General features: G+C 39.7%; 2 long non-coding RNA genes across 5 annotated transcripts in view; one reads left to right on the top strand and one right to left on the bottom strand.

Moving 5' to 3' along the window:
* The window catches only part of LOC110740705, a 259524-nt gene that overhangs the window by 113559 nt on the left and 133437 nt on the right, over nt 1–12528 (bottom strand). For all 4 annotated transcript variants that reach the window (XR_002515681.2, XR_002515679.2, XR_002515682.2 and 1 more), the window contains exon 8: nt 2515–2626. This is a non-coding gene — a long non-coding RNA (uncharacterized LOC110740705). The remainder of the gene's footprint in view (nt 1–2514; nt 2627–12528) is intronic.
* LOC103875829 lies at nt 3631–8258 on the top strand. The gene is made up of 3 exons (XR_004176107.1): nt 3631–3711; nt 7855–8005; nt 8168–8258. It is a non-coding gene; the product is annotated as an uncharacterized LOC103875829 (long non-coding RNA).

Here is a 12528-nt window from a genome sequence, read left to right as displayed (position 1 = left end):
AGACCCTTGTTAGCTTCCTTCATGTCTGCATGCATCAAAGGAACCTAGCATGGACCTCAGGCAGCTCACAAGATGGGCTGTGTCTTTCCATGGGGACTACGGATATGTGAAAGCGTTCAGGAGCACATAAAACATGTTCTCTAAGAGGGAGCCTTTGTATTCAGCTCCCTGTGGTCAGGGACGGCATTTTTGGAGCCAAGCTCCAAAAATATTTGAAGAGTCAAACCACCCCAGCATACTAAAGAGAAATGAGAAAAGGTAGTTTCTGCTCTGGGTGAAGAATCAGTGAGAAAGTTCCTCCTCCCTACCTTGGTTCCTATACATCCTAGTCCCATCAGACTTTGCTGATAAGTCTTCTTTGACACATGTGGGAAACATTTTCACTAGAGGTTAAAGGAAGCTGGTTTGGGACTGAAGCAAACAGCTATGCAAGGTCATATCGAGTTCAGTGCAGAATGTCACATCTCAAATGTTCTTTCCACATCCTTCTGCTGGGGCAGTGGCCTCTACTGAACCTGAAGGTGTGATTTCTCTCGGGTGACATGGAGTGCATGCCTGGCAACGCCTCAAGAGCTGCAGGGCAGAGTGACACAGCCCCAGGGAGTGGCTACCTTCACTAGGAAGCAAGTTTCTAAAACCAGCATTTCAGGATCCTCCAGGCATCCCTTTGGCCGGCTCACCTCCAGCTTCTGTGTCCTATAGCACAGTATTTACTGACAGGGAGAGCCCCTCTGCCAGCCAAACCTGCACAGTGCCCCAAGCATAGGACAAGTGGGTGACCAAGGGCTATGTTACAGGCCCCTTTCCAGCAGCCAAAGGACACACGTCCCGAATTTGATGGGGTTTTTGCCCTTGGTACACATAGACTTTCAATTTTCTGGAGTAACTCCCCCTTTTGTTATGGTTTGGTAAACAAAAGGCAGTCATCAGGAAGCTACTAATACAAATGTCACCATGCACATCACCCTGCCGAAAGCCAACAGCGGCCTGTTCAAATGCCACAGGATATTGAGAAAATGATGAGGCACTGGAGACAAAAAAGCCTAGCTTCTCCTCTTCCTGGTCATGCTGCAGACAGCTTACTGTCTTGGCAGCCCTCCAACTCTGCTTCCTTTTCTAGAAGCTCTAGGTACCCAGGCTGCAAAGCTATGCCTGCCTGTCTGCTCATTCCAAGCACGTTTGCACTCTGCTTTGAAGGGGGCAGCCACAAATAAAGCACAGGCTGGGGATTCCTGGACAGGCTTAGCATAATCACAGCCCTTCCTTTGAAAGAAGGAACCGTATTCTGAGATGTGCCTGTGACTGGTGGTTTAACTTTAAATCTGTCACCGGTAGCTGGCCAAAAGGTTTTATTCTCTGTAACCCCCAGTTTGGTAGACAAGCCTTTTTCAAAATGGAAATGTCTCCCTGATCCGCTGACAGGCAGTTTGGAGATGGTATGCTGACACCAGTCAAAGCACGCTGTGGTGTTCTATTCTTCTTGCCGTGGTGCAGGCTACATCCTCTGCCCCAAGGAACATCCACTCAAGGCCAAGTCCAACTCTCTAAGATTCAGATCAGATCCCTTCATTTAACGAAAATAGATTAAGCACTCCCTTTGTGAGCCTGAGAGACGTGCTCTGTGCCATCATTGAACTATCAGTCTGCCAGGGAAGATGACAATTAACAGTGATATGTGTACAGCCTACGGATGTATCTGCTATGGCAGTAACTTCATCTGAGTAGGAGTTAGAAGGTGACAGAAGGATTTCACTTCTCCCCAAATCCTTCCTGGCTTTCCCGGGGCACTATGATTGCTCCCTTCTTGTGTTTTGTCAAAGGCACATATCCCATCTGCTCACTGTGTGATATTTCTACATGTTGCCTGCCTCCCATCCCCCTCACCCTTGCCATTTTATTAAGAGGCCTTCAAGGTCACGGACTGTCCTATGAAATAATTATCTGTCAAATGTTCAACAATTGAAATAAGTAAATCTCGGAAAATTTTTTTGCTCTGAAAAGCAACTGTTGTCTGCCTAATACTAAGTGATCAATAGGTTTTTAAAATCTCTGAGTAATCTCAGCAGTGACAGTGTATTTGACTATACGGAACGAGCACGCAGATCCATGTGGGCGAGCAGGTGAACAAAAGCAACATTAGTAGTTAACGCAAGGATGAGTTAATGGAGGCAATGGGGTGAGGGAAAGAGGGTAGGATGTCTTCACAGCCACTGAATCGGAGGTTAAAACAGCCAGCAGCAAGGGCTAGGACAGAGGCAAATATCAGGGCAGATTTCACCCTAGTGTTTCTGAATTATTTGCATTCAAATAATGAGGCAATTTACTGAAATTGTGTGGAAGTTATTTCAATGCCGCAAAGATATTTAAAATTGTATTAACTCATTTGTACAGAATGCTGAATACTACATCTTGATAGCAATTAGCAATACAGATAGCATAACTCAATACAGTTATGATATGATCAGTTGCAAATACCCTAAAACATTCTCAAATGTTAACGTATAAATGAATTACCTGGGTATCTTGATAAAATTCAAATTCTGACTTAGTAGTGGGTTGTGATTCTGTATTTCACACAAGTTCCAAGGTTCCATTGGTCCACACATCTCACTTTGAGTAGCCCCCACTAAAAGGTCAGGAGAACAAGTCGTGATTTTGACAGAAGGCACTATTTCTCTTCTTTTAAAATTGTATTTATCTATTACATATTTTCAAACTGTGAAATTAATGGTCATTATGGTGAATTTGGGAACTGTAAAACATACTGTGAAAAAATATTAAATCATCTTCAATCTCAACATGCAGAGATAATCAGTATAAATATTTTGACGTGTTTCCTTCTAATCCCTTTTTCTTTTGCATCTTACTTGCCACAATTTTTCTACCTTGATACTGTTTCTTTTCAAACTGTAGATGTTCCACATGTTGTTATTTGAAAAATATGGTTTGTATCATCCCATACATTCAAGTCCCCCAGAGCACAGAAGTTAAAGAAAGAGTACCTGCCCTTGTTTTCTAGTGAAAGAAAATAGTGAATACACAATCAGGTAATACATAAGATTGAACAGATAAAATTCTGATTTTGAAGCACTTTATAATATTCTATTTTACAGCTGATTATAATAAAGTTAACCAATCTTTCCTTCAGACATTCAAATGATTTCCTTTCTTTTGTTCTTACATATATATGTATGTTTTAAATATATAGATTATGTGGAAAATCCTTGCAGCCCAATTTTTGCATAGTCCTCTGATGATTTCCTTCAAATAAATGACTGTAAGTAAAATTTCTGGGTCATAGGGTGTGTAAGCTTTTAATACATATTGTCAAACGGGACCCCAGAAATGTTGTACCCATTCCTGCTCTTACCAGCAATCAGGAAGGAATCTGGAAAGCTTCACCACATCTTCACCAGCATTGGGCATTATGTGTTTTTACATTTGTCAGGTTATTTTTGTTTACATTCCCTTTTTGCTTATGAGGTTAAGTATTTTCATGTGTATATAAGCCATTTGATATTTTCCTTTGTGACGTATCTGTTTATTTTCCTTTGTGATGTATCTGTTTATTTTCCTTTGTGACATATCTGTTTATTTTCCTTTGTGACGTATCTGTTCCTTTTGCCCATGCTGCCTTGGGAGTGTTTTCCTCTTATTAATTTATAACTGCTCTTTATGGATTAAATATATTAACCATTTGCTATACATTTTGTAAGTAGCTTTCTACTTTGTTGTTTGTCTTTTAATTTTCTCTTTTTTAAAATTCTACAGAGTTTTGAACTTTTAAGTAGGTCATAGCTATTGATCTTGTCCACTGTGAATTTGTCTTCTGTTTCTGTATTAGACATTGACTTCCCTGCAACCAGATGAGAATAATATGGATTTATGTTTCTTCCTAGGTTTGTTACATTATGCGTATATGGAAAAGGTATAAGGCAGGGTTGTAAGAAAATTCTCCTTTCCAGTGGTGGTTTTCTAAAACTGGGTTGTGCTGCAGGTTTGCCCCCAGAAAACCAGGAACAGGAAAACACTGAAGGTTGACATATCTTTCGGGATAATAATATGAGTTTGAGAAGGCAGCATTTTTTGTTTTTGATCCGTTACATGCATACTTCTCCATAGGAAAGAGACGCTAGTGTCTTTCACCTATGCTTGGTATGTATGATAGACAGAATAATGACCCCTCCAAAATGTCACAGGCTAATCCCTGAAACCTGTGAATACATTACCTTCCCTGGCAAAAGGAACTTTGCAGACGTGATTGAGTTATAGATCTTGAGAAGACAGATTATTGTGGATTATCCAGGTGGGTTCAAAGTAATCATAATGGCTCTTATAATAGGGAGGGAAGAGGGTCAGAATCAGAGAGAGAGGTCATGGAAAATGAAAGCAGAGGTCAGATAAATTTTAAGATGGCCTACTACTCACTTTCAAGGTGGAGAAAGGGCTATGGGCCAAGGAATATAGGTGGCCTCTGGAAGCTGGAAGGAAACAGACTCTTCTCTAAAACTCAGCCCTGCTGACACCTCAGTTTTAGGACATCTGACCTCCAGAATGGTAAGCCTCTAAGTCTGTGGTACCATAATTTGTTACAAACGCAATAGGAAACTAATACAGGATCATCAGAGTACAAGTCCAATCTCTACAGAAGTTCCTGAATATGATTGCTTCCCAGCCTGTGTCCAATTCAACTGACTACCACCCGGATAACAGGATTAATTTCATCATCAATGCAAGGTCCCAGAGTACTGATAAACCTTACCCAGAATGAGACAGTTGGAGTTGTTGCCTAAAAGTAAAAGGGCATGGGGTAGGAACTTGAGGCTTTGGGTTCTTCTCCTTTAATTAGCCCAGATACTCTTACGAATCCTCAGAATATTTCATTCTAATTAGTTTTTAATAAGGACAAAAGCAGCACTACCTTTTAGGGTTATTGTGAGGATTAAATGAGTTAATACATACATGTATATCCCTCAAAACATTGCCTGGCACATAGAAAGCATTCAGTAAGTGTTAGCTATTGTTGCTATTTGTATTAGAGTTCTCCAGAGAAAAACAGAACTAATAGGGTGTGTGTGTATGTGTGTGTGTGTGTATGTGTGTGTATACAGAGACTGTATTTTAAGAAATTGGCTCACATAATTCTGGAGCTGGAAAATTCAACATATGCAGGACAGGCCAGCAGGCTAGAGACCCAGGGAGGAGCTGATGTTGCAGTCTCAAGTCCAAAGGTAGTCTGGAGGCAGAATTTCTTCCTGCTCAAGGGAACTAGGTCTTTTCTCCTAAGGCCTGATTGGCTGAAGCCCACCCACATTATGAAGCATAATCTGTTTTCCTCAAAGTCTACTAATTTAAATTCACATCTGAAAAATATTTTCACAGCAACATCTACGCTGGTGTTTGACCGAACATCTCAGCACCATAGCCCAGCCAAGCTGACACCTAAAATTAATTATCACGCCATCTTTTGTTTGTTTCCTATCTTATTTCAATGGCTACAACTTCCAGGAAAATATTTAAAAGTGAAGCTAATACTATTAAATAATACTAAATAGTGAAGGTCACATATTCTTAACATATTTCCAGTTCTAATGTGAACACTCTACTACAGTATGTCTCCAGTGACTATTTGTATAAGTACTGTTAAGGAAGTACTCTCTTTTCCTACTTTACAATATTTTTTAATCACAAATGTGTATCATCTGCTAAGATGATTATGTAATTTTTTTCTTTTGTCATTTTGAAATGACATAATTTCTTTATAGATTTCCCATTAATAAACCATTCCTTACATTTCTATGGTAAACCTTACTTGCTCTGATTATAGTTTTTAAGATTTCAATTTAATTATTTAATTTAATGTAAGGTATTAAGAATTTAATTTCAAAGTAATTCTGCTCATTTTAAATTTGTCTTCCTAAGTCAGTGTCAGTTGCATCCGAAGAGTTTTGAGTTTTTAATAGTTCTGGCAGAGAGTTTGTTTGATGGTTTTTGTCAAAATGTTATACGATGGTTTTAGTTTTGCTCACTTCATAAGTGAATTGGTAAGTATTCCATCTTTCTCTGTGCCATGTAGCTATTTATGAAGCATGGGATTAAACATTTTCTCAGTAGCAAGATATACAGACTCTCCGATCACAAAAGCAGTTTGGTGTCTCCTTCGCTTGCAGATTTCCCTTCATCAATTCAATATTGATATTATATAAATTCATTATTGCACCAAATGTTAATTCAATATTATGCTTAAAAAGTACCTACACTTACCTTAAAGAACACACATTTCTTTTTACTTTGTCTTTTGGATCTCATATCTACCTTCTCTCACTTTCTATAAACTTTCCCTTAAAAAACAAAAACACTTTCCCTAGCCTGAATAACCAGCTGTTATTCAAGAGGGGTGGCCAATAGAACCTGGGTCTCCTGATGAGTCACTCTGCGTTAGGAATCAATCCCGAATTCTTTGACAAGTGGTCACTTTCTTCTTCAAAAACATCCCTGTCCCCAGCTTCTCCTACACCAAGGCCAGCTTAGGCCTCCTGGGTCTGTGCTTCATGTGGTTGCCTACAAAACAAACTCAAACAAACAAAAATAAAAAAAACATGTGTGGCCACTTCTGGCTGAAGGAAAAGTTCAGTTTTGGCCTTGGGTGGTCTTAGTGAGGACAGTCCAGAGTTCAGAGCTTGTCTTCAGGGGACTGAGCTGCCACTGAGAAAAAGCCCTCAGTGGCTTCTGTTTCAAAGTGAGGCTGGCAGATGGAACAGCCAATTCTGACTCAGAAGTTAAAAGCCTGCCCCACTGCACCACACGCTGCCCCTTCACAGCAGATGGCTGAGATGACGATCTCCTGTGTTCCCAGACTCCAGAGAGGCTGCAAGCCAACTGCAACATTGCTCCCATACCCACGAAGGCCAGGCTTTTACACGTACTGCTTCTTTATATTCAATTCTCATTTTGCTTTCTGGTGAGGGATTTTTCTACAGTCAAACAACTGAAAATTATTTTCATGAGCCAGCACTGTCCAAACAGGAGTCTGGGAGGACAGTGCTGTCCCACAGATGTCAAGAGGCGTTCCAAGAAAAAAAAAAAAAAAAGGTTCTGTCTTCAAATCAATGTGAGAAGAGCTGTGTTAAATAAAACTCAACTAGTTTCTTCACTACATATTGATGTTCTCTGTGACCTCTGAAACCTTTATTTCACAGTACACCTATTAATATTTCCAAATACACTATTGTTGGGTAGAATATATTTGGGAGAAAATTATCTTAGGTAATCATCATTATTATCATCACCTATAATTACTCAGTGCCTACTAGGTATTAAGTACTGTGTTAGGCATTTTACATGCTATGTCTCATTTAATCCTTGCAAGATCCCTAGGAAGTGGGAATTACTGTCTTCATTGCACAGTGGCATAGAGAGGTTAAGTAATAAGCTCACAATGAGAGCACTAATAAATCATCAATCTTAATTTGCACCCAGGCCTGTCTGATTCTAAAGTCTATGTGCTTAATCAGTAAGCTACAATTTTTATAGCTTTACTGTAATTTGAAGTACATTCTTCCCTTGGTATCCACAGGGAACTGGTTCCAGGACACTGTGCTGATACCAAAATCTGCAGAAGTTCAAGGCCCTCCATATCTGCAGGTTCAAGACCAAGTGTATTTACCTTATTAAATGATACATTGTATTCTATTATCAATACATATTTGGAACAATCATATCTTCTCATTCTCTGAGAGCCAGCCCAGCAGATCCTTCTGTCAGCAAGCATAGCCATGCTGTGTAGCAGCCACTACTGACCAATGAGAGCTGAACTGAGCACATGTGGTCATGCATGTTTTTTTTTCCTTGCAGCTTCTTTCTGACATAAAAGTGTGTCAAGAAGTGTCTAAGTGATGGTGCCAGACCTTCTGCAAGGGCACAACAAAGGACAGCAAGCTGAATGTTAAACTGCAAGTTTGATAGCATCCGTTGAGTGGAGGAAATGAAGGATAAAGATTAGCAGGTAATTAGAAGTTGGTAGCAGTCCTTTGGCAAATGAAGGGCATCACTGTGACCTGAGAGAAGTGACCAGTCATTGTGTGAAACTCTGGCCAGAGGTTTGTCATGACCTCAGAGGATTTAAAGAGCTAGTGCCAAATAATTTGCTGGAAATTCATCTCCACAGGGACCATTCCACAAACGGCTGTGATGGTTCCTACTTTGGGATCGCATCTCCTGCGCTCATGAGACAGCCTTGTGCTACCTCTTAACAGCTTCCACAGGCCTCTGTCCAGTAACCAGCCTTCTTCCAGCACTGTTGCAACACAACCTTCTGCACATAGAGAGGAGAAGCTTACCATTATACAATTTTGCATGTCAAGGGAGGATGGCCTATTAGCAGAACCAACTCAGAGTTACCATCTTACTCAGCCAAGGTATGACAGCGTGTTTTGTGAGAAGCGTGCTCAGTTGAGAAATTTTCTATCTTGAGAAATCCAAGAAATAAAAAATTCCACACCTGAAAGATAGTTTGAAGTAACCCTACTCCTACAAGCTCCTCCGTGAAGGTGTTCTCGCATCCTTTCCATTCAAAAAAGTTAGGAATTTTCCACATGTATGTTAGCTTTTATTACATAACAATCCACCCCAATGCTAGTGACTTAAGTCAACTACTATTTATTATTTATGACGAGTCTACAGATCAGCTAGGCAGTTCTGCTGACTTGGACTAGACTGAACTGGTCTTGGCTGGGCATGCTCATGCATTTGTGGTTAGCTGGGCAACTGTCTGGAGGCCACCTCATCTAGAATGGCCCCATTTGGGACAGCTCATCTCTGCCCCATGTGGTCCCCTCTCCTCTAGCAAGCTAGTCTAGGTTTGTTCTTAATGAACAATCACTTTTAAAGCTTCTGGTTGTGTCACATTTGCTGACACTCCATTGGCCTAAGCAAGTCTCATAGATGAGTTCAAGGTCAAACTTGGCAGGAACAAAAAAGTTTCAGGGGAAAGGCAAGCATACAGGAGGCCATTAAAGGGGACTATTTATGCTATTAATCAATGTCCCAGATCTGAAGTTCACCACAAGAATTAGCAGATGGTAGGCATTATAATACATCAAAATATATACTATCTATACTATAAAAGGTACTACAATAGGTCAAAAATATCTCGACTTTAATTTGACTCCTATGGTGATTAGAATTATAAAAGGAGGCTAGGTCAGAGGTAAGAAGAATCATACTAATCTAGGCCCTTCAGTGATTCACAATTTCAGAATTAGCCCAAAACCCAGTTCATGACACTGAAATCCCTTTGTACAATTTTGCTCAACTAAAAGAACGCAGCACTGAAAGGGATCAGGATATGCCATCTTCAAAATATGTGACTTTGGCATAAGGATTTTTATCCTTATTTCAAATGCACTTGAAATTCAACAGATGCAGAAAGAAGCCTTCTCGGAACTTCCCTTATCTGACTAAAAGAAGAAATTTGTATCTGGGAAATGAGGCTGCCATAAATTCCCTCATTGGGGTGGATCTGATGCCAGGAGAGAGACCTTGAGTAAACTTATCATAAATCCTTTCCACAGGGAGGTTTTATCACCCTGAAGGAGATGGAAAGATGGCTCAGACTGTAGATACAATATTAGCAAAACCTTTCTCTCTGATTTGTCCTCCCAAAAACCCATTTTTCTTTCTTTTAAAATACCTATTTGTCCTTCCCATAGAAGACTTTTCTCCCACTTTCCTTTCTCCTACTAAGTTAGGTTTATAAGCCCCAAATTCTAATCATCCCTTTGACTAACTCATCACTGAGCATTCCTGCATGTATGAGCATTACATGCATAAATAAACTTCTTCTCCTGTTAATTTTCCTTTTTTCAGTTCAATTTGCACACCCCAGTAACAAAACTTAAGAGTTCTGAGGAAAAATTTTTTCTCACCTACAATGCCATCCCTGTGAACTACCTAGTCCAGGAACAACACTGTAAGAATGACCTTACTATTTAAGCCATTTGAGTTGAAGATTTCTGTTGCTTACAGCCAAGCTCATTCTAACTAATTGAGTATTGTGTCTGAGTTGCCTATTGAACAGCTAAAGAGAGTGGTCAAGGAAGCAAATAGACATAAATCTGGATTTGGAGGAAGAGGCAGGGTATAGAGATTTGGAGGTCATTGGCATAGATTCTATTTAAAGTCACATGACTGGATGAAATCACTTGGTAAATGTATGTAGGAGGTAAATAGAGCAGAGAAGAGTGCAGAGGACTAAGTCTTGAGGAACTCTAATATTTAGAGATTGAGCAAGGTAAAATGAGACATCAAAGGAGACCGAGAAGTAATCTATGAAGTAGGAGGAAAGCAAAGAGACTGTGGTGTTATGGAAGCCTAAAAGGGAAAGAAGGTACTTCAAGAGAGAAGGTGAGTTGAACTGTGTTGGATACCTCTAAGAAGTCAGGCTTTACAGCATTTTTTTACCTGTAGAGCTTCCTGTCTTGCCAGAGCCAGCACCTTTGCCCTCTAAGCTCCAAGTTATGGAACTTTCTTTTCCTCTGTCTCACATCTCCTGGCCATGCTCTCCTTTGCCTCTGTGGTTTCACCTACATTGTAATCTAAAAAATTCCTCTGTATATCTCCCTTCTCCAACTCCTCCTGCTCCTCCAGGTCTCAGCTTAGATGTCACTTCTCCAGATCTGTTTGAGGGGCTCCATCCATACGCTTCCAAAGAATCCTGCTCTTCCCTTGTCAAAGCACCTACTGGATGATAAGTCCTCTATTCCCCATTTGACTGTAAGTTCTGTGAGGCCAAGCCAAGGCAATGTGCAAATTTTATCCTCTGTTATCTTTAGTGTGTGGCATAGTGCTGATAGATGCTAAAACACATATACACAAACACATTTTTATAGTAAATGAATGAGAACACAATGCCAAATCCACCTCCACTATGCTGCCTGGCTAACCCAACTAGTTAGCCAAGACTCAACCCTCATTGGGAATTCTCCTCTGAGTATTATACCATTTTCATGGTCAATAAAATTTCATCCATTTGAAATAAATGGAGGGAAGCCTACTGTGAATTACTGAGAAACTGTACCATTTTAAAAGAAGTTTCGGTGCTTTCAGGTAAGCCCTAAAAATATATTTCCTGTCTGAACAAACACTTTGTAATTTGTTCACTCATTATTTGCCTTCAAATGATGTTACAATATCTTTAAAGGTGATGAAACCCCTTTCTTAAGTAAATGGAGCAACAATCCTAAATATGAGTTTATATTACTTCTTTGTTTAGCAAATTCTACTTGCTACATATAGATAAAGCAAAGGTAAATTTTAATCTAGCCTCAGGAAAAAAAAAAAGTTGAATTGTTTGAATCCCTTTCAGGATTCTGAAGGTCCCTGTACTTTAGGAAAGATAAAGATAGGTGAGAAGCGGAAGGTGCGGAGGGTCCCAGAATTGCATTATTTTGAAACTCTATGTCTTTTGATATATAATACCAAAGTAGTGAGTCTGATTTATAGATATTAAAGTACTATCTTTAGAAGTAGGAAGTCAGCAATGGCATATATATTCCTTCCCTTCCTCCCTGAAGATTGCACACACATCTTTTTAAAGATGCAAAAATCATTTAGAAATATAGACAGAAGCTGGCTTTTTTTAGGCATTGCATTTCTAGGTTTTCCTAAACTTTAAAATGTGTTAGGGGAAAAAATTTTTTAACAAGTTTCCAACTATTCATTGATGTTAACCCTTCAAAGGTGGCTTTCTTTTTTTTGAAAAATAGTGTATTTAGGTAAAAGATGACTTGTGATACAAACCCAGAGTTCTAGTTCAGGGGACAGGATACAGAAAAGGTGCTCAGCACCCATAGGGCTCCAGTTTTCTCTGTGTAGCTGGATTAATGGCTATTATCCCCATGCCTGCCTGAGTGAGGCTTGGAGACATGTGACAAACAAGCTGATTGCAGCCCTTGCTGACACAGGCTGTATGAACAATAACACTCCAACAGACCCATCCAGCCTACTCCTCTCTCTAACTCTGAGTGTGTCAAGTGGAAAAATGATTCCAAGAGACAGCACAGACAATACCTCTGGCTTCAAGAATCAATGCCAGGAGACAATTCCTAAAAATAATTGAGTAGAGTAATTGGGTAGGGACAGATGCTAGGAAAGAAATAGTAAACTTTGATTATTATTTTATTTTAAGCACAACCCCAAAGCTACATTATTGTGGACCCATTTTAGCCCTTGACATAAATGCAGATTTGTGAATATTTTCTATTGTGTGATTGAGTTGTGATATTAAATAATGAAACAAATATGACCCAAAGATTCGAAGAGATTATCTAGAGTCAGTAATTCCCAAAAAGAAAGAGTACAATGGGCTCCTTAATGCTATGGGCTTTTCAGATGTGGCTTCTTTCTTCAGATTTATGATAATGGTCCCCAGAGAAAATATCCTGGCAAAAGCCCCCTTTTAACAAATATTTCTCAATTTGGACACCAGTCAGTTCTCTAAAGTAGCTGTAGCCTGCAGGCCCTATAATC

This window comes from Papio anubis, chromosome 9 (assembly GCF_008728515.1).
Source record: "Papio anubis isolate 15944 chromosome 9, Panubis1.0, whole genome shotgun sequence".
NCBI classification, from domain to species: Eukaryota; Metazoa; Chordata; class Mammalia; order Primates; family Cercopithecidae; genus Papio; species Papio anubis.
Note: the sequence above shows the minus strand (reverse complement) of the source record. Positions and strands in the feature narration are given on the sequence as shown.